Here is a 20,957-nt window from a genome sequence, read left to right as displayed (position 1 = left end):
ACTATGTCCCCTCCTTCTTGAATCTCCTTCCCACCCGTCCCCCATCCACAATCCATTATTAACATGATTTTTTATAACATAAATACTCTTGTTTCTCATGTGCCGTGCTGTGCTTAGTTGCCAGTTGTGTCCGACTCTTTGCAGCCCCATGGACTGCAGCCCACCAGGCTCCTGTGTCCATGGGGATTCTCCAGGCAAGAATACTTCAGGGGATCTTTCCAACCCAGGGATCGAACCCAGGTGTCACCATTGCAGGCGGATTCCACCAGGGAAGCCCAAGAATATTGGAGTGGGTATCCTATCCCTTCTCCAGGGAATCCTACAAAACCAAGAATCCATCCGGGGTCTCCTGAATCGCAGGCAGATTCTTTACCAGCGGAGCTACCAGGGAAGCCCCTTTGTTTCTCCTGTTCAGTTTGTATCTTAAACTCCTCTCACATCTTTTCATCTATGTTTCCCATTTGTAGTAGAGTGTATCTTCTGGGTTTCTTTCTCTGTTAGTTTATTTTCTTTGTGTATGCATATTTGTGTCTGTGTGTCTTTTGCTGGGTATTTTGGAAGGCCTGGATAGCTAGTTAGTGCACTAAAAGTTTTGACACGTTAGTCCTTTAGTATTTTGTCACATTTCTAATATTTGAAGTATATGTTTCAAATGTTATCTATCAACTTCAACTTTTTACTACTGTGATGCTGGAGGACATTATTCTGCTTTTTCTTCTGTCTTTACCTACCTTATAGTATTATTACCTTATTGTATTATTTCAACCCAATCAAATGTATATCCTTTATAAACTATATTTTTCCTACCTTTTTTTTGTTAATGTGCTAATTGGCAGGGTAGAGGTAGGAGCTGGAGGAGGGGCCCATTGGGTCCTTTCGATCCCCTGGTGGCAGAGGATGACTGTCCCACTCTGGGAGTACTAGCTGCCTCCCTGCAGAAGTTTGAGGGTGTTCCTAGGCTGCCCCCAGAGCAGGGCCCACCACACAGTGGTTTAAATCTACAATCACATATATTCAGTGATGACCAGATGTACATAACTCATAGTTTCCTGTCAATTCTTGATGATCAGAGTTCGTCTTTAAAGATTTCTCATGATGGACTGAGGACTCCTTAAGTGTGATATATTTAATCTTGTTTTCTGTTGCTTTGATACAGTACAGACACCTTGGCTAAATATACAGAACTTGTCCACAATGAGTTCTATTAATTTTTTTTTAAAATAATGTCTCACTTTGTGTGTTCTGCTGAGAAGTAGAATGTAAATTGATTTTTCTTCACTGAGGCAAAGGGTGGTCTGGAGCTTCAGGACATTTTTTCTTTTTTAAAATAAGGCTTTTGGCTCTACTTGAATAGGTCTTAGAGCTGACCATTCCAGGTCTACTTCCCCTAGGTCTCTATGACTTTCTGACCCTTTCTCACTATCTTTTGTTCATTTCTATTCTGTTTGATTCTTTCATTTTTAATGCAGCGTCCCTTATAAGTTTGGATAAATATGTTCTCTATGTACCTTGTCATTTAGCATTTTCTTTTCCAGAGAATTTTCTTTACCCTCAATTTTTTTTTATCTCTGTCAATTCCAATTTCTCATTTCTTCTTTCCTGTCTACTTCTGTCTCGTGTTGTGTATTTCTTATGTAAAATATTGAAGTTTTTTCCATGTGTTTGTATCTACAAATGCTTTGTTCAGAACAATTCAAAATATGGATGCCATTTTACATTCCCCAATGTTTTTTGATTAATTCTGAGGCAATCTTTTCATTTGCTGCAATTGTTGACTCTCAATTTACACTTTTCTCTTCTGTCACCTTGGAAGAAATGTCTGCTATATAGTTTTCATTTTCACATGACTAGGTTTACCTGAATGAGAGTCAGTTGTTCCAGGTCAGAAGGGATTTGTGCTTTGAGTGGCTTAGTTGATTTCTTTATTCTAGGTCCGTCTTGTGCAATTACTCTAGCCGAGCTAAGACTTGGGGGAAAGGCATGGTGTGTCTCTTGAGTTGGGGATTCTCTTTCTTCCAGTAGGACCTTTAATTTCTGCCAGTTGCACCATTCTTTTTCATCACCACAAGTGTCCAAAGGATGCTCCCTTCAGCTCGGTCTCACCTGATCCCAGTAACTGTGCCTCCTCAAGATTGTCCCCCTCGGTGCTCTGCACTGATCCCCTTCCTGTCAATTCCCCAGTCACCAGAGCTAGAGCCAGCCATGCCTCAGACATCCTCTGAGTTTATCCACACGCTCTTTCCGTGAGTTATTCTACCTGAGTTCTGCCTGGAGTACTCCCTCCCTGCTGTGCGCTCCTCTATAGGCAGGGCCTTTGCTGATCCCTCTGCTGCCGTGTGGCTCCCAGACCTAGCTGAATACAAACCAAGTCACGTCCACAGTGTTCTCGGGTCCCTGGTTGTTTGGGTTTTGAATGGTGTCCTTGACTCTCTCTGTTCTCCTAGCCCTCAGAATTGTATGAGAGGTTCAGCTGCTCTTATTCTAGGTGGACCTGTGTTCTCCTATCATTCTTTTTCAAATCCGAGATTTCAATAGTACACAAAAGTAGACAGAACAGAACACTCCCATCTTGTCAGGCATGGTCTACAATTACCAGCTTATGGTTGAACTTGTCTTACTACAATCCATGCACTTACCTTTTCCTATTTTTTTTAAACGAAATCTCAGACATCATGTTTCATTTCTAATTATGTCAGCATGTTTCCCCTCAATGAGAACTCTTTTTGAAAGTATTATCATCACAGCATTATAATCATAAATTAATTCAAAATCTTTAATATCATAAAAGACTATTCAAATTTTCCATTTTAAAAAATGCAGCATTTTTTTCCGTTTATTTGCACACATAGGGTTTTTTTTTTAATTAATTGACTGATTGATGGCTGCCCTGGGCCTTCGCAGCTTCGCACGGGGCTTCTCCAGTTGTGGAGACCGGGAGCTCCTCTCCTGTGGTTTGCTGGTTTCTCGGCGTCAGTAGTTGCTGCCCATGCACTCAGTGGTTGCGGCTTGTGGGCTTAGTTGCCCCTCAGCATGTGGGACCTTCCTGGACCAGGGATCAAACCTGTGTCCTCTGCATTGCTAGGCAAATTCCTAACCAGGGAAGCCCCCTCCCCATTATCATTTCTAAGTTAGTATTCTCTTTTGGATCCAAATAGAATCCACAAACTGTAATCACTAAGGTAATGCATTTAAATCTCTTACATGTATCACTTCAGTTCAGTCGCTCAGTCGTGTCCGACTCTTTGCGACCCCATGAATCACGGCACACCAGGCCTCCCTGTCCATCACCAACTCCCGGAGTTCACTCAAACTCACCTCCATGGAGTCGGTGATGCCATCCAGCCATCTCATTCTCTGTTGTCCCCGTCTCCTCCTGCCCCCAATCCCTCCCAGCATCAGACTCTTTTCCAGTGAGTCAACTCGTCGCATGAGGTGGCCAAAGTATTGCAGTTTCAGCTTTAGCATCAGTCCTTCCAATGAACACCCAGGATTGATCTCCTCTAGAATGGACTGGCTGGATCTCCTTGCAGTCCAAGGGACTCTCAGGAGTCTTCTCCAGCACCACAGTTCAAAAGCATCCATTCTTCGGCGATCAGCTTTCTTCACAGTCCAACTCTCACATCCATACATGACCACGGGAAAAACCATAGCCTTGACTAGACGGACCTCTGTTGGCAAAGCAATGTCTCTGCTTTTTAATATACTATCTAGGTTGGTCATAACTTTCCTTCCAAGGAGTAAGCATCTTTTAATTTCATGGCTGCAATCAGCATCCGCAGTGATTTTGGAGCCCAAAAAAATAAAGTCTGACACTGCTTCCACTGTTTCCCCATCTATTTCCCATGAAGTGATGGGACCAGATGCCATGATCTTTGTTTTCTGAGTGTTGAGCTTCAAGCCAACATTTTCACTCTCCTCTTTCACGTTCATCAAGAGGCTTTTGAGTTCCTCTTCACTTTCTGCCATAAGGGTGGTGTCATCTGCATATCTAAGGTTATTGATATTTCTCCCAGCAATCTTGATTCCAGCTTGTGCTTCTTCCAGCCCAGCGTTCCTCATGATGTACTCTGCATAGAAATTAAATAAGCAGGGTGACAATATACAACGTTGACGTACTCCTTTTCCTATTTGGAACCAGTCTGTTGTTCCATGTCCAGTTCTAACTGTAGCTTCCTGACCTGCATACAGGTTTCTCAAAAGGCAGGTCAGGTGGTCTGCTATTCCCATCTCTTTCAGAATATTCCACAGTTTATTGTGATCCTCACAGTCAAAGGACTCTTACATGTATGCTTACCTTCAATTTCTTCTTCCTTCCTTCCTTCCTTGCTTTCTCTCTCCCTCGTTCTCCATCTCTCTTGGTCTATTGCTGTCCTTCGTTTTCCCTTTAAATCATTCACTTGTTGGAGAAACTGAGTTGGTTTTTCTGTCGCATTCCCACAGTCTAAACTGTATACTAGGGTGTCCTTTAATAGTGTTTCTGTCCTTCATACTTCCTTTTCGGTGGTAGAATATATGGCAGTGCTGTAATGTAACAAAAATGCAAGTCACATGTAGTTTAAAATTTTCCAGTAACCACATTGACAACTAAAAAGTATAAGAGCCTGACAATTCAAATATAATCTTCTACATAGCTGATAAACCTATATACACCGTAAAGGAAACATGGGGCTTCCCAAGATCTTGCCTGCCAATGCAGGAGACACAAGAAATGCGGATTTGATCCCTGGGTCAAGAAGATCCTCTGGAATAGGAAATGGCAACCACTACAGTATTCTAGCCTGGGAAATCCCATGGACAGAGGAGCCAGCGGGATATGATCCATGGACCCAAAAGAATTGGATAAAACTGAGCGACTGAGCACACACACAAAGGAAATATAATTCCAGCAATGTTTTAAAGTTGTGTTTAATAGGAAAATATTGTGCATGTCTCCAACTTTTAAGGTTACAGTCACATGAATCATACATGAAAATCCAGGTCCTCAGTCCCACTACTTTGTAACTACTCAACAGCCATGGGTCTAGTGGTCCCTGTTTTGGACCTGTAGATACAGAGACTGAAGAGAGTCACGCTTACAGTCCTGGCAAGACCCTTCAGGAGTGTGTGCGCTCTCTGATGAGGAGGACATCAAGTCCTGAGTGTTTCTTCAAATTGTATTACCAGTCCTTTTAGTTCAAGACCTCTCAATCCGTTTACTGATTACGTGGCACTAAATGGTGATATTGCATCATCATGTAGTATTTAACTGCAATACTTGCATAAAAAGAAACTTCTCCTAAATACTAAATACTGTTTAGTTACTCAGTGGTACCCTCTGTAAAGAGAACTGCAGCTTAGTGAGCAATGCCCCAAGCATCCTCTGTGGTCACCAATTCGTTTGTTTCTTTTTTTCCCCATGTGCTTATACGAATTCAAAATTTCGAACACAGTGAAGTATTTCAATTCATTGCAGTATAGCTCTCACCAATACTCAAATTATCTCTCTTTGGCAGTGAAAGTGACTGTAAGCTGGCTCCTCAGTTCTTTTGAAAAGTTTCTGATCGTATTTGAGGCCTTTCTTGATAACACTATGACAAAGTGCTCTCTTTGATCCTGAGTATTTTCTGCCCTGACCTGGACTCAGTCATTTTTCTAAGGATCCCTGGTTTCCTTTTGGGCAAAATATTATTCCCACATCAAATTGTAACCTTCAGATGCTTACTGGATTTGGTGTATTTCTAGGTGTTTCCAGTGGACAGAGCTAGAAAATGCATACTCATTTTTGTATGAATGTATACATTCAAATTCAGAACTTCAGGCTTTATTGAATGTTTATCTTTCATCTGACTCTTTTCTGTATACCAGTATTTTTGTTTGTAAGGACACTGGGAGTAATAGAAATACAAGATTTCATACAATCTCCTTTGCTTTCCCCCACATCATTTGGAATAAGAATAAATACCAACAATGCCAATATTAACACAATTAAGGAAAGCAGTGTTTTTTTTTTAATTTTGCCACTGTTCCAGGGTACATATAAATTATTCTGTTTAATAGTTCTCATCCACATGGTTGTTCCACAAAAGTTACATTGTGTTTCCAACGTCTAGAAGTGACATTTAAAAAATCATTTTTATAATGATAAAAAAGTGAATGCTGTTTCCAACTCAAATCTAACTAATAGACTATATTCACTATTTTGGCCCCGACTATAAGATATGCAAGTGTCTCAAAGGCATGGGTGACCGACCCCTGATTCAGATGCTGGAATACACGGCCCAGACTCCTCTTTCTGGCTGAGTTTGGGATCAAAGGACAAGATTTCCTGGAGTCAACGTTCAAGTCTCAGTCTAACAGCGGCTTTTCGTGTCCAAAGGAGACTTAGGAGCGAGAAGTTCTGAAATAAACGGAAATAGGATCAATCAAAACTGCGAATAATAGGGCACCTGAATAAAACATAGTACTCCCTATTCAGGTCTGGAACCCCGCCCGGAAAGCTGTCACCCTGGCTGGTCAGTGACATCACAGCCCCGGACCATTATTCACAGGGACAAGACGCGCGGTCCGAAGCCCCCTCGTGGGGCAGGACTCAGTGGGCGCAGCTGCTGCCTTTTACCCCGAGACCCAGGGCGACCCGACAGGGGGTGGCAGTGCTTCGGTCGCTGCGCCCTTTGGCGGCGGGGCCGGGCCTCCGATGCCCAGTGAGCGGCAGAGCCGCAGGGTCCTGCGGGGACGCCCGGGCTCGGCCCCCACCTCCCCGTGGTCCACGGACCTGCGCCTCCCAGAGCAGCAGGCTTCGGACCTCGACTGCTGAGGGGGAGGCGGCCGAGCACGCGGGCCCAGGGCCTCCTTCGCGGGACCCAGACGTTCTGGTCCCGAGAGCAGGCCGGGTCGGGCGCCGGGGCGAGAGAGTAGGTCCACTCAGCGCGCATCTGGGGCGCAGCTCGCTTTCAGGAGGAGGCTGAGTTTAGGCTGCGCCAGCAAAAGACCCTGCGCGCGGCCGAGAGGGAAAGGTCCCACCCAGACGCTAACTCGGATCACGATTCAGCGCCCAAAGTGCGGACCGTTGCCGTGGAAACACGGCCGGCGCGCTCTCCTGCAGCTGAGCCGTGTGGCTCGCAGCCGCGCGGGCCCAGGACCTCCCGCCCTCCCCGCGCTCGTCCCTCCGCCGCGAGCTGCGTCCTCGCGACGCCAGGGGGCGCCTGACTGGCCGCCGGCGGCGGTCTCTCCAGCTTTGGACGCAGTGGAGACAGGAGACCCATTCCGGTGAGCGACGGGTGGGGGCTTTCAGGCCTCTCCCAAGTGCTCTTTTTCTGCTTGTATCTCTAGAGTTTTCTGCCCTGAGGTAAAATTCCCACCAGGAAAAAAAAAAAAAAGTCCCTTCCCTGTTTGCAGCTGTCCTCTTCCCGCTGCCCTGGGAACTCTGAACTTCCTCAGAAGAGCCCTTGGGACTTCGTGGGCTGTCCCATGCCTGGTACCCCAGGTCCAAGGGTAGAATTGCGGGCCACCGCCGGCTTCGTGGCGGGGGACGCGGCGTTTGCTCTGGTCGGAAGGCGACCAGAAGCCAGGGATCCGCCCTGCCAAACCGTTGCACCATGCCGGTGGAGGAACTGCGAGCCCAGATAAGTTAGGCACAAAGAACGGTTTACAGCAATAACAGGACTGTTCAAACGTGCCAGATTCTGTAAGCGTTGAGCGGTGGGAAGTTTGGCTTTGTTTTGTTGTTCAGCCGCTCTGTCGTGTCCGACTCTTGTGGACCTCATGGACTGCAGAACGCCAGGCTTCCCCGCCCTTCACCATCTCCCAGACCTTACTCAAAGTTCTGTCCACCGAATTGGTAATGCCATCCAACCACCTCGTCCTCTTCTCTTGCCTTCAATCTTTCCCAGCATCAGGGTCTTTTCTAGCGAGTTGGCTCTTTGCATCAGGTGGCCAAAGTATTGGAGATTGAGCTTCACCATCAGTCCTTCCAATGAATATTCAGGACTGATTTCCTTTAGGATTGACTGGTTGGATCTTGCAGTCCAAGAGACTCTCAAGAGTCTTCTCCAACACTACAGTTCCAAAAGCATCAATTCTTTGGCGCTCAGCCTGCTTTGGGCTTCCCTGGTGGCTCAGAGGGTAAAGCGTCTGCCTGCAATGCAGGAGACCTGGGTTTGAGTCCCCATCTCGGGAAGATGCTCTGGAGAAGGAAATGGCAACCCACTCCAGTACCCTTGCCTCGGAGGAGGAAGGGTACAGTCCATGGGATCGCAGAGTCACACAGTACTGAGCAACTTTTCTTCTTTATGATTCAACTCACATCCATACATGACCAAAGACTATAGCTTTGACTAGAGGGACGTTTGTTGGCAAATTAATGTCTCTGCTTTCTAATATGCTGTCTTGCTTTGTAGTAGCTTTTCTTCCAAGGAGCAAGAGTCTTTTAATTTCATGGCTGTAGTCACCATCTGTAGTGACTTTGGTGCCCAAGTAAAGAAAGTCTGTCACTGTTTCCCTTGTTTCCACCATCTATTTGTCAGGAAGTTTTGGGACCAGATACCATGATTTTTGTCTTTTGCATGTTGAGTTTTAAGCCAACTTTTTTCACTCTCACTTTTTCTGCATTCTGCCATAAGGATGGTGTCATCTGCATACCCAGTTTTGTATTTTATATGATGTCCTCTGCATGTAAATAAGCAGGCTGACAAGATACAACCTTTGCTGTACCCCCTAGATTCATTTGAAATGATCCTGATGCTGGGAAAGACTGAAGGTGGGAGGAGAATAGGACGATAGAAGTTGAGATGGTTGGATGGCATCACCAGCTCAACGGACTTGAGTTTGAGTAAGTGCCGGGAGCTAGTGATGGACAGGGAGGCCTGGCGTGCTGCAGTCCATGGGGTCACAAAGAGTCAGACATGACTGAGTGAACTGAACTGAACTGAATTGAAATGTAATGAGACATGGGGTCCCAGCATTGAGAGCACTTTGCTCACTCCTTCCTTCACTTCACTAGTCATAAGTGCTTAGTGGAACACTTGGATATTGTGGCCATTGTCACCCTTGTGAAACCACCAGCCTGCCAATCCCAGCAGAGTTATAGTGACACACATATATCAGGAGAACTTCCCATATTTTGGACTCACAAACCATGGGATAATGTAGGTTAGAAGATGACTCTTTTTTTTTGCCCACATCTCCCTTCCTGACTCAAGCTGCTATGCCTCTAAACATTCTTGTGCCTGCGTGGTATATATCCTTTTCACCTCTGATCATGGCTTATATTTCCCCATGTACATCTGAGAAACACAGCCACAGGTTCCTGGTATGTGCCAACCCAGGTAGATCCAGCAACTGTTGCATAGAAACTGCCCTCGCATCCTCTCCATTGAATATACTGATTTTCCCAAGTTAGATAAAAGTAGATAACGTCAGGTTTACTACTTGTACTTAAGGAGATACATATGAAATATTAAGATGCCTCTGACAAGTAGGAAAGAGATCCTGTGGAATTGTAATAAAATTCATTAGTTACACATACAGAGTCTAATTCTCATAGAAACTTAAAAAACCACAGTTTTTAAGAGGACGAAATAGGGAAATAGGCATGCCCAACTGGCTGCAGGATACATAAAACGCAGTGTGTTGCCAAGGGGGGAATTTGAGTCAACATTATAAAGGGACATATCAGGAATAATAAAGTTGGGAAAAATATACCTTTGTTAAATTGACTAGTAGGAAAAGGAGTACGTCAAGGTTGTATATTGTCACCCTGCTTATTTAACTTATATGCAGAGTACATAATGAGGAATGCTGGGCTGGAAGAAGCACAGGCTGGAATCAAGATTGCCGGGAGAAATATCAATAACCACAGATATGCAGGTGACACCACCCTTATGGCAGAAAGTGAAGAGGAACTCAAAGGCCTCTTGATGAAAGTGAAAGAGGAGAGTGAAAAGTTTGACTTAACGCTCAACATTCAGAAAACGAAGATCATGGCATCTGGTCCCATCACTTCATGGGAAATAGATGGGGAAACAGTGGAAACAGTGTCAGACTTTATTTTTTTGGGCTCCAAAATCACTGCAGATGCTGAAATTAAAAGACGCTTACTCCTTGCAAGGAAAGTTATGACCAACCTAGACAGCATATTAAAAATCAGAGACATTACTTTACCAACCAAGGTCCATCTAGTCAAGGCTATGGTTTTTCCCATGGTCATGTATGGATGTGAGAGTTGGACTGTGAAGAAAGCTGATCGCCGAAGAATTGATGCTTTTGAACTGTGGTGCTGGAGAAGACTCTTGAGAGTCCCTTGGACTGCAAGGAGATCCAGTCAGTCCATTCTAGAGGAGATCAATCCTGGGTGTTCATTGGAAGGACTGATGCTAAAGCTGAAACTGCAATACTTTGGCCACCTCATGCAACGAGTTGACTCACTGGAAAAGAGTCTGATGCTGGGAGGGATTGGGGGCGGAGAGGAGAAGGGAGGAGAGGAGACAACAGGGAATGAGATGTCTGGATGGCGTCACTGACTTGATGGACGTGAGTTTGAGTGAACTCCGGGAGTTGGTGATGGACAGGGAGGCCTGGCATGCTGTGATTCATGGGGTCGCAAAGAGTCGGACACGACTGAGCAACTGAACTGAACTGAACTGAAGCTTAAGCTGAAGCAAAGTGAAAGTGTTAGTCACTCAGTCATATCCGACTCTTTGTGACCCCATGAACTGTAACCCGCCAGGCTCCTCTGTCCATGGAATTCTTCAGGCAAGAATACTGGAGTGGGTTGCCTTTCCCTTCTCCAGGGGATCTTCCCAACCCAAGGGTCAAACCTGGGTCTCCTGCATTGCAGGCAGATTCTTTACCATCTTAGCCACCAGGGAAGTGAGTTTAAGCTAAGTAAAGTATTATTCTCAAATCGTTTTCACACTTAAAATGGTGTGAAAGATTGGTAAAGTCTAAAAGAAGAATGTGTAAAATTTTACATTTTTCTATGAGGAAAAGCACCAAGGACAGTTCAAATAGAAACAGGTTGATGAATGACCTCAATAGAGTCCTGCATAAATGAAAGTTACTGGGAATATTACCGCCTTGATATTTTTTCCTGGATACACAACACTGCGCACGGAGAAATTCTCAGATTTGAGAAACAGTGTGTGCAGGATCAGAGCAGGGAAGCCTGAAATTGCAAGGGGCTGTTCTGAATGATGGTCTTCTTCATCAGAGACCTTCAGAGAGGAGTTAAATAGCCTTTACTCTGGCTTACTGAGCCCTGTTCTCTGTGGCTAGTGCTCTAATGTGATGTGGGTGTCCGATAAAGCTTCCTGGCTTACAAGGTGTATCCAGGGACTGCATTTAAACCAGAAGTTAAGAATCACAGCCTTCTTGTCTCCAGCATAATTCAAAACACCTTTGCTTTCCTTAGAGTCATTCAGTGTTGCTTGTTTCTCTTCTCACACACTTCCAGGTCCTTCATTTCCTCCTCATGGCTGTTATCTCTTCTTGTCCTCCCACCCACAGATGGTTCCAGGCCCAGATGACCAAGAAAGCAGTTATTTGAATCACTCCCTAGGGCTGACTCTTCCTTTAGGAGCTGCCTTTGTGCTGCCATGTTTGGATAGGACCTCTTTGTCACCTGACCTCTTTATATATTTTTTAAATTTTAACAGTTTTTTTTTTTTTAAAAATATTGTGTTTCAGGTATACAGCAAAGTTATTCAGTAATATATATATATATATTTTTTCAGATTCTTTTCCATTATAGATTATTACAAAGTATTGAATATAGTTCCCTGTGCTATACAGTAAATCCTTGTTGTTTATCTATTTTATACATAGTAGTATGTGCCTGTTAATCCCAAGCTCCTAATTTATACCTCTCTCCTTATTTCTCCTTTGGTAACCATAAATTTGTTTCTATGGAAGACTGTTTCTATTTTGTGAATAAATTCATTGTATTATGTTTTAGATTGCACATGTAAATGATATCATAAAATTGTCTTTCTCTGCTTCATTCAGTATGATAATCTCTAGGTTCATCTCTGTTGCTGCAAATGGCAATATTTCATTCTTTCTCATGGCCAGCTAATATTCCATTGTGTATATACATAGTTCACATCTTCCTTATCCGTTCATCTGTCCATGGACACTTAGGTTGTTTTCATGTCTTGTCTGTTGTAAATAGTGCTTCTATGAACATTCAGGTAAACATTGTGGTACAGCTATCTTTTTAAAATAGGGTTTTCATCATTTATTTTTTTAATTTTATTTTAAAAATTTATTTTTAATTGGACGATAACTGCTTTACAGTGTTGTGTTAGTTTCTGTCATACAGCAACGTGAATCAGCTATAACTACATATATAGTCTCCCTCTTGAACCTCCCTCCCACCCCACTCATCCTATCCATCTAGGTTGTCCCAGATTACCAGGCTGGGCTCCCTGTGTTATACAGCAGCTTCCTACTAGCTGTTTTACGTATAGCAGTGTATGTATGTCAATACTACTTTCTCAATTTGGCCCACCCTCTCCTTCTCCCACTGTGTCCACAAGTCCTTTCTTTACATCTGCATCTCTCTTCCTGCCCTGAAAATAGGTTCATCAGCACCATTTTTCTAGATTCCATATATAGGCATTAACAAGCGCTGACCCTTGTTTTCAAGTATGTTGACTCATAATTTATATCTACTTGCTTTAAATTGGAAGTCATACTAGTGCAAACACATTCTAAAAGATCTACATTTTTATAATCCCCTTCCCTACATTTTGTGACTTCATCCTATTTTACATCTTCATGCTTATCTTCTTACTGCTATTTGTATGTATAATTACTTTGACAATTTTTTTATTGTTTTTTAAAATATCTACTGGCTTATTTATCTTCAGTCCTTTTATGTATACCTTTCCAACTGTGATGTTCCTTTTCTAAAGATTCTTGTTTCTTTTCTCTTTAGAGAAGACCCTTTCATATTTCTTTTGGGTGTAGGTTTAATCTCGCTGAATTCTTTTAGTTTTTACTTGGCTGAGAAACTCTTTATCTCTCCATCTATACTAAATGATCATTTTACTGGGTATAGGATCCATGTTTGAAGGTTTTTCCCTTCCTAGACTTCGAATATATTATGCCACTCCTTCTGGCCTGCAAAGTTCCTTCAGAGAAATCAGCTGAGAGCTTTATAGAAATTATATTTTAATTGATTCCTTGTTTTTCTCTTGCTGCATTTAGAATCCTCTTGTTACCTTTAATTTTTGCCATTTGAAGTATGGTATGTCTTGGTATAAATCTGTTTGTGTTCATCTTGTTTGGGACCCTCAGTGCTTCCTGTATCTGGATTTCTATTTCCTTCTTAGATTTGAAAAGTTTTAAGCCATGATTTCTTCAAATGTATTTTCAACCCCCCTTTCTCTTTCTTTTCCTTCTGGAATCCCTATTATGTGAAAGCTGGCATGATTTCTGTTGTCTCATAAGTCTTGTAAGTCTTGCTTTTTTTTTTTTAATTTGTCTTTCTGTCTCCTCTTTGGATTTGATTTCCATTATGCTATCTTCAGGATCACTTATTCATTCTTCTGTGTCATTTAGTCTGCTGTTCATTGCTTCTAGATTATATTTCTGTCTTGGCAGTTGAATTGTCTATTTTTCATTGGTTCACGTTTATGGTTTCTAGGTCCTGGTTACAGTGACCTACATTTCTGTTGAGACTTTTTCTTCATTCAGTTAGCATTTTATTACCTCCTCTTTTATTGAGGTATAGTTGATTTACAGTGTTGTATAAATTACTGCTGTATAACAGAGTCACTTAGTGTATATACATATCTATATATTCTTTTTCCATTATGGTTTATCATAGGATACTGAGTATAGTTCTCTGGACTACACAGTAGGAGGGTTGTTTATCCATTCTGTATATAAAAGCCTACATCTCCTAACCCCCGCCTTCCATTCCATACCTCCCTCAGCCCTCTCCCCCTTGGCAACACTAGCCTGTTCTCTATGTCCATGAATCTGCTCCATGGATAGGTTCATTTGTGTTATATTTTAGATTCCACATGTAAGTAACATCATATGGTATTTGTCTTTCTCTTTCTGACTTACTCCACTTGGTATGATCATTTCTAGTTGTATCCATGTTGCTGCAAATGGCTTGATTTTGTTCTTTTTATGGCTGAGTAGTATTCCTCTGTGTGTGTGTGTGTGTGTGTGTGTGTGTGTGTGTGTGTGTGTGTGTATGTATCACATGTTCTTTATCCCTTCATCCATCAATGGATATTTAGGTTCTTTCCATGTCTTGGGTATTGTGACTAGTGCTGCTATGAACCTAGGGGTACATTTATCTTTTTGAATTATAGTTTTGTCCAGATATATACCCAGGAGTGGATTGCTGGATCATATGGTAATTCTATTTTTGGTTTTCTGAGGAACTTCCATGCTATTTTCCACAGTGGCTGCACCAACTTATATTTCTGCCAAGAGTGCAGAAGAGTTCCCTTTTCTCCACACCCTCTCCAACCTTTTTTACTGGTAGACACTTTAGTGATGTCCATTCTGAGTGGTGTGAGGTGGTACTTTATTTTAGTTTTGATTTGCATGTCTCTAATAATTAGCCATATGGAGCAGTTTTTTGTGTGCCTATTGGCCATCTGTATTTCTTTGGAGAAATGTCTCTTTAGGTCTTCTGCCCATTTTGGGGTTGGGTTGTTTTTGTTTGTTTCTTGTTGAGTTGCATGAGGTGTTTGTGTATTTTGAAAATTAAGCCCTTGCTGATTGCATTATTTGAAAATATTTTCTCCCATTCTATAGGTTGTCTTTTCATTTTCTGTATGGTTTACTTTGCTATGCAAAAGTCTGTAAGTTTGATTAGGTTCCATTTGTTTATTTCTGTTTTTATTTCTATTGGGAGGCTGACCTAAGAAAATGTTGGCACGGTTATGTCAGAGAATGTCCTATGTTCTCTTCTACTTTTATGGTGTCATGTCTTATGTTTAAGGAGTTAAGCATTTTGAGTTTATTTTTGTGTATGGTGAGAGGATGTGTTCTAACTTCATTGATTTACATGTGACTCTCCAACTTTCCCACCACCACTTGCTGAAGAGACTGTCTTTTCCCCATTGTATGTATGTTCTTGCCTCCTTTGTCAAAGGTAAATTGACCACAGATGTGTGGGTTTCTTTCTGGGCTCTCTGTTTTGTTCCATTAATCCACATGTCTATTTTTGTCCTAATACCACATAATTTTGATTACTATTGTTTTGTAGTATTGTCTGAAGTCTTGGAGGGTTATGTTTCCAGCTTTGTTATTTTTCCTTACGATTGCTTTTGCAATTCTAAATCTTTTATGGTTTCGTATGAATTTTAGGATCATTTGTTCTTGGTATGTGAAAAATGTCATGGATGATTTTAAAGGGATTGCATTAAATCCATAGATTGTCTTGAGTAGTATGGCCATTTTAACAATATTAATTCTTCCAATCCAGGAGCTGGGATATCCTTCTATGTCTCTGAACCATCTTCAATGTCCTTTATTAATGTTGTATACTTCTCAGCATAGAAATCTTTGACTTCCTTGGTGAGGTTTATTCCTAAGCAGTTTATTTTGGGGATTGCAGTTTTTAAAGGTGCAGTTTATTCACATTCCCTTTCTGATGTCTCAGTGTTGGAGTAAAGAAACGCCCCCGATCTCTGTGTGTTCATCTTGGATCCTGCGAACTCACTGGCTCTGTGTCAGTTCCGGTAGTTTCCGTGTGGAGTCCACAGGCTTTTCCATACACAGCATCACATCTGCACGTGATGACAGTGTGAAAGCTTCCCCTCCATTTGAAAGCCTTCTATTTTTTTCACGTGTGGTTGCTATGGCTAAGACTTCCAATCCTCTGTTGAATAGAAGTGCTGAGAATGGGCATCCTTGTCTTGTTCCAGATTTTAGTGAGAAGGCTTTCAGTGTTTCACCATTGAGTTGTATATTGGCTGCGATTCTGTTATAAATAACTTTTATCATCTTGAGTTATTACCTCCTTTGTGCACTCCTGGTCTAGTAGACTGGTGAGATCTGTTTCATTATTTGTTCTTTCAGGGAATTTTTGTTGTTGTTCTTTTAATTGGGAGTAGATCTTCCTTTTCATTTTACTTAACTTTCTCTGTCTGTATGATTTTAGGAGCAACAGTTATCCAGTGTACTCTCGAATGGCTGCTGTTATGTGGGAGTGTCCCTGTGTAGCCTCCATGAGTCTCATGCTTTTGGTGTGAGGGCTGGTTTCAGATGGATGCCAGTCATGTCTTTCCTCAGTTTGTGCTGATCATTATCCCCTCGATAGTGGGGTGTGACTGGTGGTGTAGTATCGAAAGCCTGTGCTGGATGTGAGGTGGTCTTTCTCTCTGATCTGTATCGTGGCTGTCTCAGGGCAGGGTGTGTTCCCCAGTGTTGGAGGAGAAGCCTTGAGGGTTGGGTTTAATCAGGCTTTTGCCCTTGAGTGCATGCCCTGCCCCAAAGGAAGTGAGTGGTGAAGCAAGTGAGGGCCATGTACTCACACAGGATATACATCTGCAGCTCCACTCAGGGTCAGCCCAAGCTTATGTCCCTATCGTTTGTCTCAGATCTAGTATAAGGCTGTGGTGTGGAGTGGGCTGGGGCTGGAGTTTGGGGGGTTGTGGCTGCAAGGATTGAGGTGGCTGCACTGCTGCCTGAGATCTGGGTTGCCTCTGTGGCAGACCTCACCCAGGACCTGTCTGCCCAGATCTAGTGCTAAGCTGGAAGACAAACCCCTACATACATAGTGTGGTGTGTTCGTGATGGCCATCGAAGCCCCAGCTGAACCGCACCCCAGGGCCTCTGGGCTGTCTCTGCCTAGTTAGGTCACGCCCTCTCTCGGGGCCTGTCTGCTCAGGAATCATCCCTTGGCCCTCGCATGCTCCTGTTGTGGCGCCCCGTGCACACACTAATGCTTGCTGCATCTGCTCCTGTTGCTCTGAGCCCTCACTGACTGTGGCGTCTGAGGCTATTCCGGGATTACCCCCCAGCTGTCCTGGTCTGTCTCTGCAAAGCTAGGTCGAGTCTCTGCCAAGATCTTGTGCCAGACTGTGGTGTGGAGAGAGTGGAGCCAGGGCATTGGCCCCTTTGGATTGGGAAATACAGCAGGGAGGCTGCTCACAGTGCACGACTCTCCACCCTGTTTGTCAGCAACTTAGGATGTGCTCCTGATGAGTAGAGTCTAGACTTCTCCAAACCTTCTGTCTCAGACTTCCCAGGAGGCAAGGGGGCTGGGCCACTCCTTGCAGGACCCTGGGACTGGGATGCCCAAATTGTGACTTGACCTGCTGACTCCAGGGCTGGAGTCTACCCTTGTGGACCTTCTCTTTGCGGATCCCTCCCAGGGGCCCAGGGCCCGACCTGATTCTTTTCTTTCCCATACTATCGAGTTATGTGTAGATCCTTCTTGCGGCTTTGGTTTTCAGGAGTTATGCTAGTTTCCAGTTCATTTCCATTAAGAAGTGTCCCACATGTGAATTTGTTTTTGATGTGTTTGTGGGGGAGGGGATCTCCATACCAGCTACTACAGCATCTTGATTCTGCTTCAGATGCTGAGCTTTTTAGTGTCAGTTTGTCTTTCCTATTCTTACACACTCACCCTGCAGGCTGGTATAGAAACTGGAAACTAAGCAGGCAAAGAAAACTATATTTTTAATACATATTTTGCTTTAATAGCCACCAAAAAGACGGTGCCATTTCCTCTCACTGACCCTGTCCACCAGTTATGTCAGCCTTCCACATGTCACTCTGGCAACATATATAAATAGATAGCATACATTTATACACACATACACACTTTCTAAAGCACTTCTGTGAAGACACAGACTAGGCTTCAGCACGAGCACAACTGGGGGCCTCTTGCACGTCACTTAAAAATGATCTGATAGAGTACCTGATGCACTATGGATGGAGGTTCGTGACATTGTACAGGAGACAAGGGTCAATATGTATTAAGCCACCTGGTGCCACCACGTCATTTGGCTCTAATTTCCTTTTTCTGGGTAAGCCCCTCATGCGGACGTATTCTGAATTCCAGGTGTGGAGGGCCCCTGCCTCCTGCCCGGCGTGGTCCGCTGGCAGGGCTCGGGCATCCAGGAACTCGGGGCTCGCCTGCCTCCTCTGCGTCGTGTCCGTTTATGTTACATAAGCCGTGCAGGTTCAAGGGTGTCTATCTAGCACAGCTTACTAGGGACTGCATTTTCTCTGGGGTGCTCAGAGAGCTCTACATCAAAGCCTGATTGAGCAGCAAATATGTGCTAATGTTCACAGCAGTACTCTATTGTAAGTGTGCTTGTAAATATTCACTACATGTTATTACGCCATTTGAACCAAGACTATTGGGGGGTGAAAGGTCGGCCCAATGCTCTCTCCGGAGGCAGCAGTTTTGAATATAACCGAATGGGATAATGGTCAGAAATATCCAGAGAGGGCAATGTACCGTATCGTAAAGAATTGTGCTATGAGTTTTAAGTTTTCAGGACAACAAAGATGCCAACGAGATGGCTCATAAGCAGTCGTTATTAATGGAATGACAAGGCTCATGTTACGCAGAACGTCTTCGAGACAATAAATCTTGTCCCTGTGCCATTAGTACTCCTTACAACTGCAAATAGCAGTTAGGTTATAACCTAACATGGCAGAATTTTATCCCCTCAATCTCTAACGTATTTTATAATGCTGTTAAAGTCAGGAATCGCAACTGTTTAAGCTCACTTAACCTAGGAGAAGTTTAAACATGAATTTTAAATGCAAAAAAACACTTTGATGTTAGTTTTTCTTAATTAAATAGGAGATCTTTGTAAGAAGTAGATCTTTTTAAACATGCATCAGCCTGTAGCAGATAAGCATTGTTGAATTTTAAATGCCACACTTTTTCTAAGCGCAACTTTGCCTGTTGTGGTAAGGTTTTATTTATGGGTTGTTGTTTTTTTTTGTTTGTTTTGGGTTTTTTTTTTTTTTAAGAAAAGGTTTATCTTCATGAGAGAACCAGATTTTACATGTATTTGTTAAACTTTCTTTGCATTCAAGCTCCTCTTGGCTACTTGACCAAGCTTTTAAACATATATCATATATATATATATATATATAATCTCGAAAAATGCTACTGCTGAACCTATCTGCAGGAAAGGCATGGGGACGCAGATGTAGAGAATGGACTTGCGGGCCCCGTGGGGGAGGATATGGAGAGGGTAGCATCAGCACATACACAGTAGTGAGCGGAGCTGGTGAGACGGTGCCGTGTAGCACAGGGAAGCCAGTCTGGGGCTCTGTGATGACCTGAGGGGCCGGGGGACCTGGGGGAGAGGGCGGGACACCGGGGGAGGGAGGGGGTGTATAACTGGCTGGTTCGTGTTCTTGTACGACAGAAACCAACACAACATTGTAAAAATAAAAAATAAATAAAAGTTTTCTTAAAGATAGAAACATTAAAAATAAAATCTGTGCACATGGTTTCCTTTTGAACTGGTGTGAGCGCACCTTCCTTTAAATAGAGCAGAACATGGACTTTGAAGAAAAGACGAACATCGTGCCCCTTCTGTTGCCATCACAGTGACCGCTGGGACTCAGAACAGGGAGTCAGTGCGGCCCAGGGGGCAGCGTGGTGGGGCAGGCTGCTGGTGCAGCAGGCGGGCAGCGGATGGGCAGCCCCGGAGAGCCCTGCACACCAGCCGGGGGAGCGGCAGGAGACCTGCGGCGCAGACCTGGCTCCGGAGGCCGCCCGCGATGCCCGCTCCACAGGACCCGGCCGGGCTTTCAGACCCCATGGCCTCTGACCCACAGGTCTAGTCACAGGACCCTAGGGCACCGGTCACTCCAGGAGGCAGGCTTCACCCACATCCTCTGGCGACTCGTGGAATTTCTGGCATGATCTCCAGCAGAAGAGCTCCCCAGGACCTCCTCTCCTAGGAAAGCTGCTCGTCTTCCTTGGAGTGAGGTCCTACCGCAGATTGGGTGTGTGTCTGCAGACCCCAGGCCTACCAGGCAGCCAAGATGGGCCCCAAGAAGCTTCCACAGCAGCTCCTTTTGGGGAAATTGTGGGTCACTGCTCAGCTTCAGGGTAGAAACACAGTATCCTGTTTATCTGAAGCTTCCTCCCAGCCGTGTGTGTGTGTGTGTGTGTGTGGGTGTGGGTGTGGGTGTGTGCTCACTTGTTCAGTCCTGTCCTACTCTCTGTGATTCCATGGACTGTAGCCTGCCAGGCTCCTCTGTCCATGGGATTCTCCGGGCAAGGATATTGAAGTGGGCTACCATGCCCTCCTCTGGGGGATCTTCCCCACACAGGGATCAAACCTGCATCTCTTAGTCTCTTGCATTGGCAGGCCAGTTATTTACCAGCCTGTGCCACCTGGGAAGCCCTTTCATAGTTTATGCACAAGCTGTCACATACTTCGTTATTTGATTCTGCTCTCAGAGTCATGTGAGACAGCCCCGTAATACAGATGAGGAAACCAAGGCAGGGAGTGACTGGGAGAAGGTCCATTGAGGCAGCAGGTGGGGTCCAGGCTCAGATTCTGGTCCTCTGCGTGTCCATATGCCTCTGGATCCAACTGTTTCCCATCATGTGCCAAGAGATGTCACCAGTCTTCATACTGTAAAATCCCTTTTAGATAATGCAGCGGTGTCATATTAATCAGTGTTAACCAAATGCCACTTTCAGTCAGTTCAGTTCGGTTCAGTCGTTCAGTCGTGTCCGACTCTTTGCGACCCCATGGACTGCAGCACGCCAGGACTGCCTCCCTGCCCATCACCAACTCCTGAAGTTTACTCAAACTCATGTCTGTTGAGTTGGTGATGCCATCCAACCATCTCATCCCTTCTCCTCCCACCTTCAATCTTTCCCAGCATCAGGGTCTTTTCAAATGAGTCAGTTCTTAGAATTAGGAGGCCAAAATATTGGAGTTTCAGCTTTAGCATCAGTCCTTCCAATGAATATTCAGCACTGATTTCCTTTAGGATGGACTTGTTTGATCTCCTTG

This window comes from Moschus berezovskii, chromosome 4, assembly GCF_049115385.1.
Source record: "Moschus berezovskii isolate FMDL1 chromosome 4, NW_MosBer_1.0, whole genome shotgun sequence".
NCBI lineage: Eukaryota > Metazoa > Chordata > Mammalia > Artiodactyla > Moschidae > Moschus > Moschus berezovskii.
The sequence above is the reverse complement of the archived record's forward strand: the minus strand, read 5'-3'. Positions refer to the sequence as shown.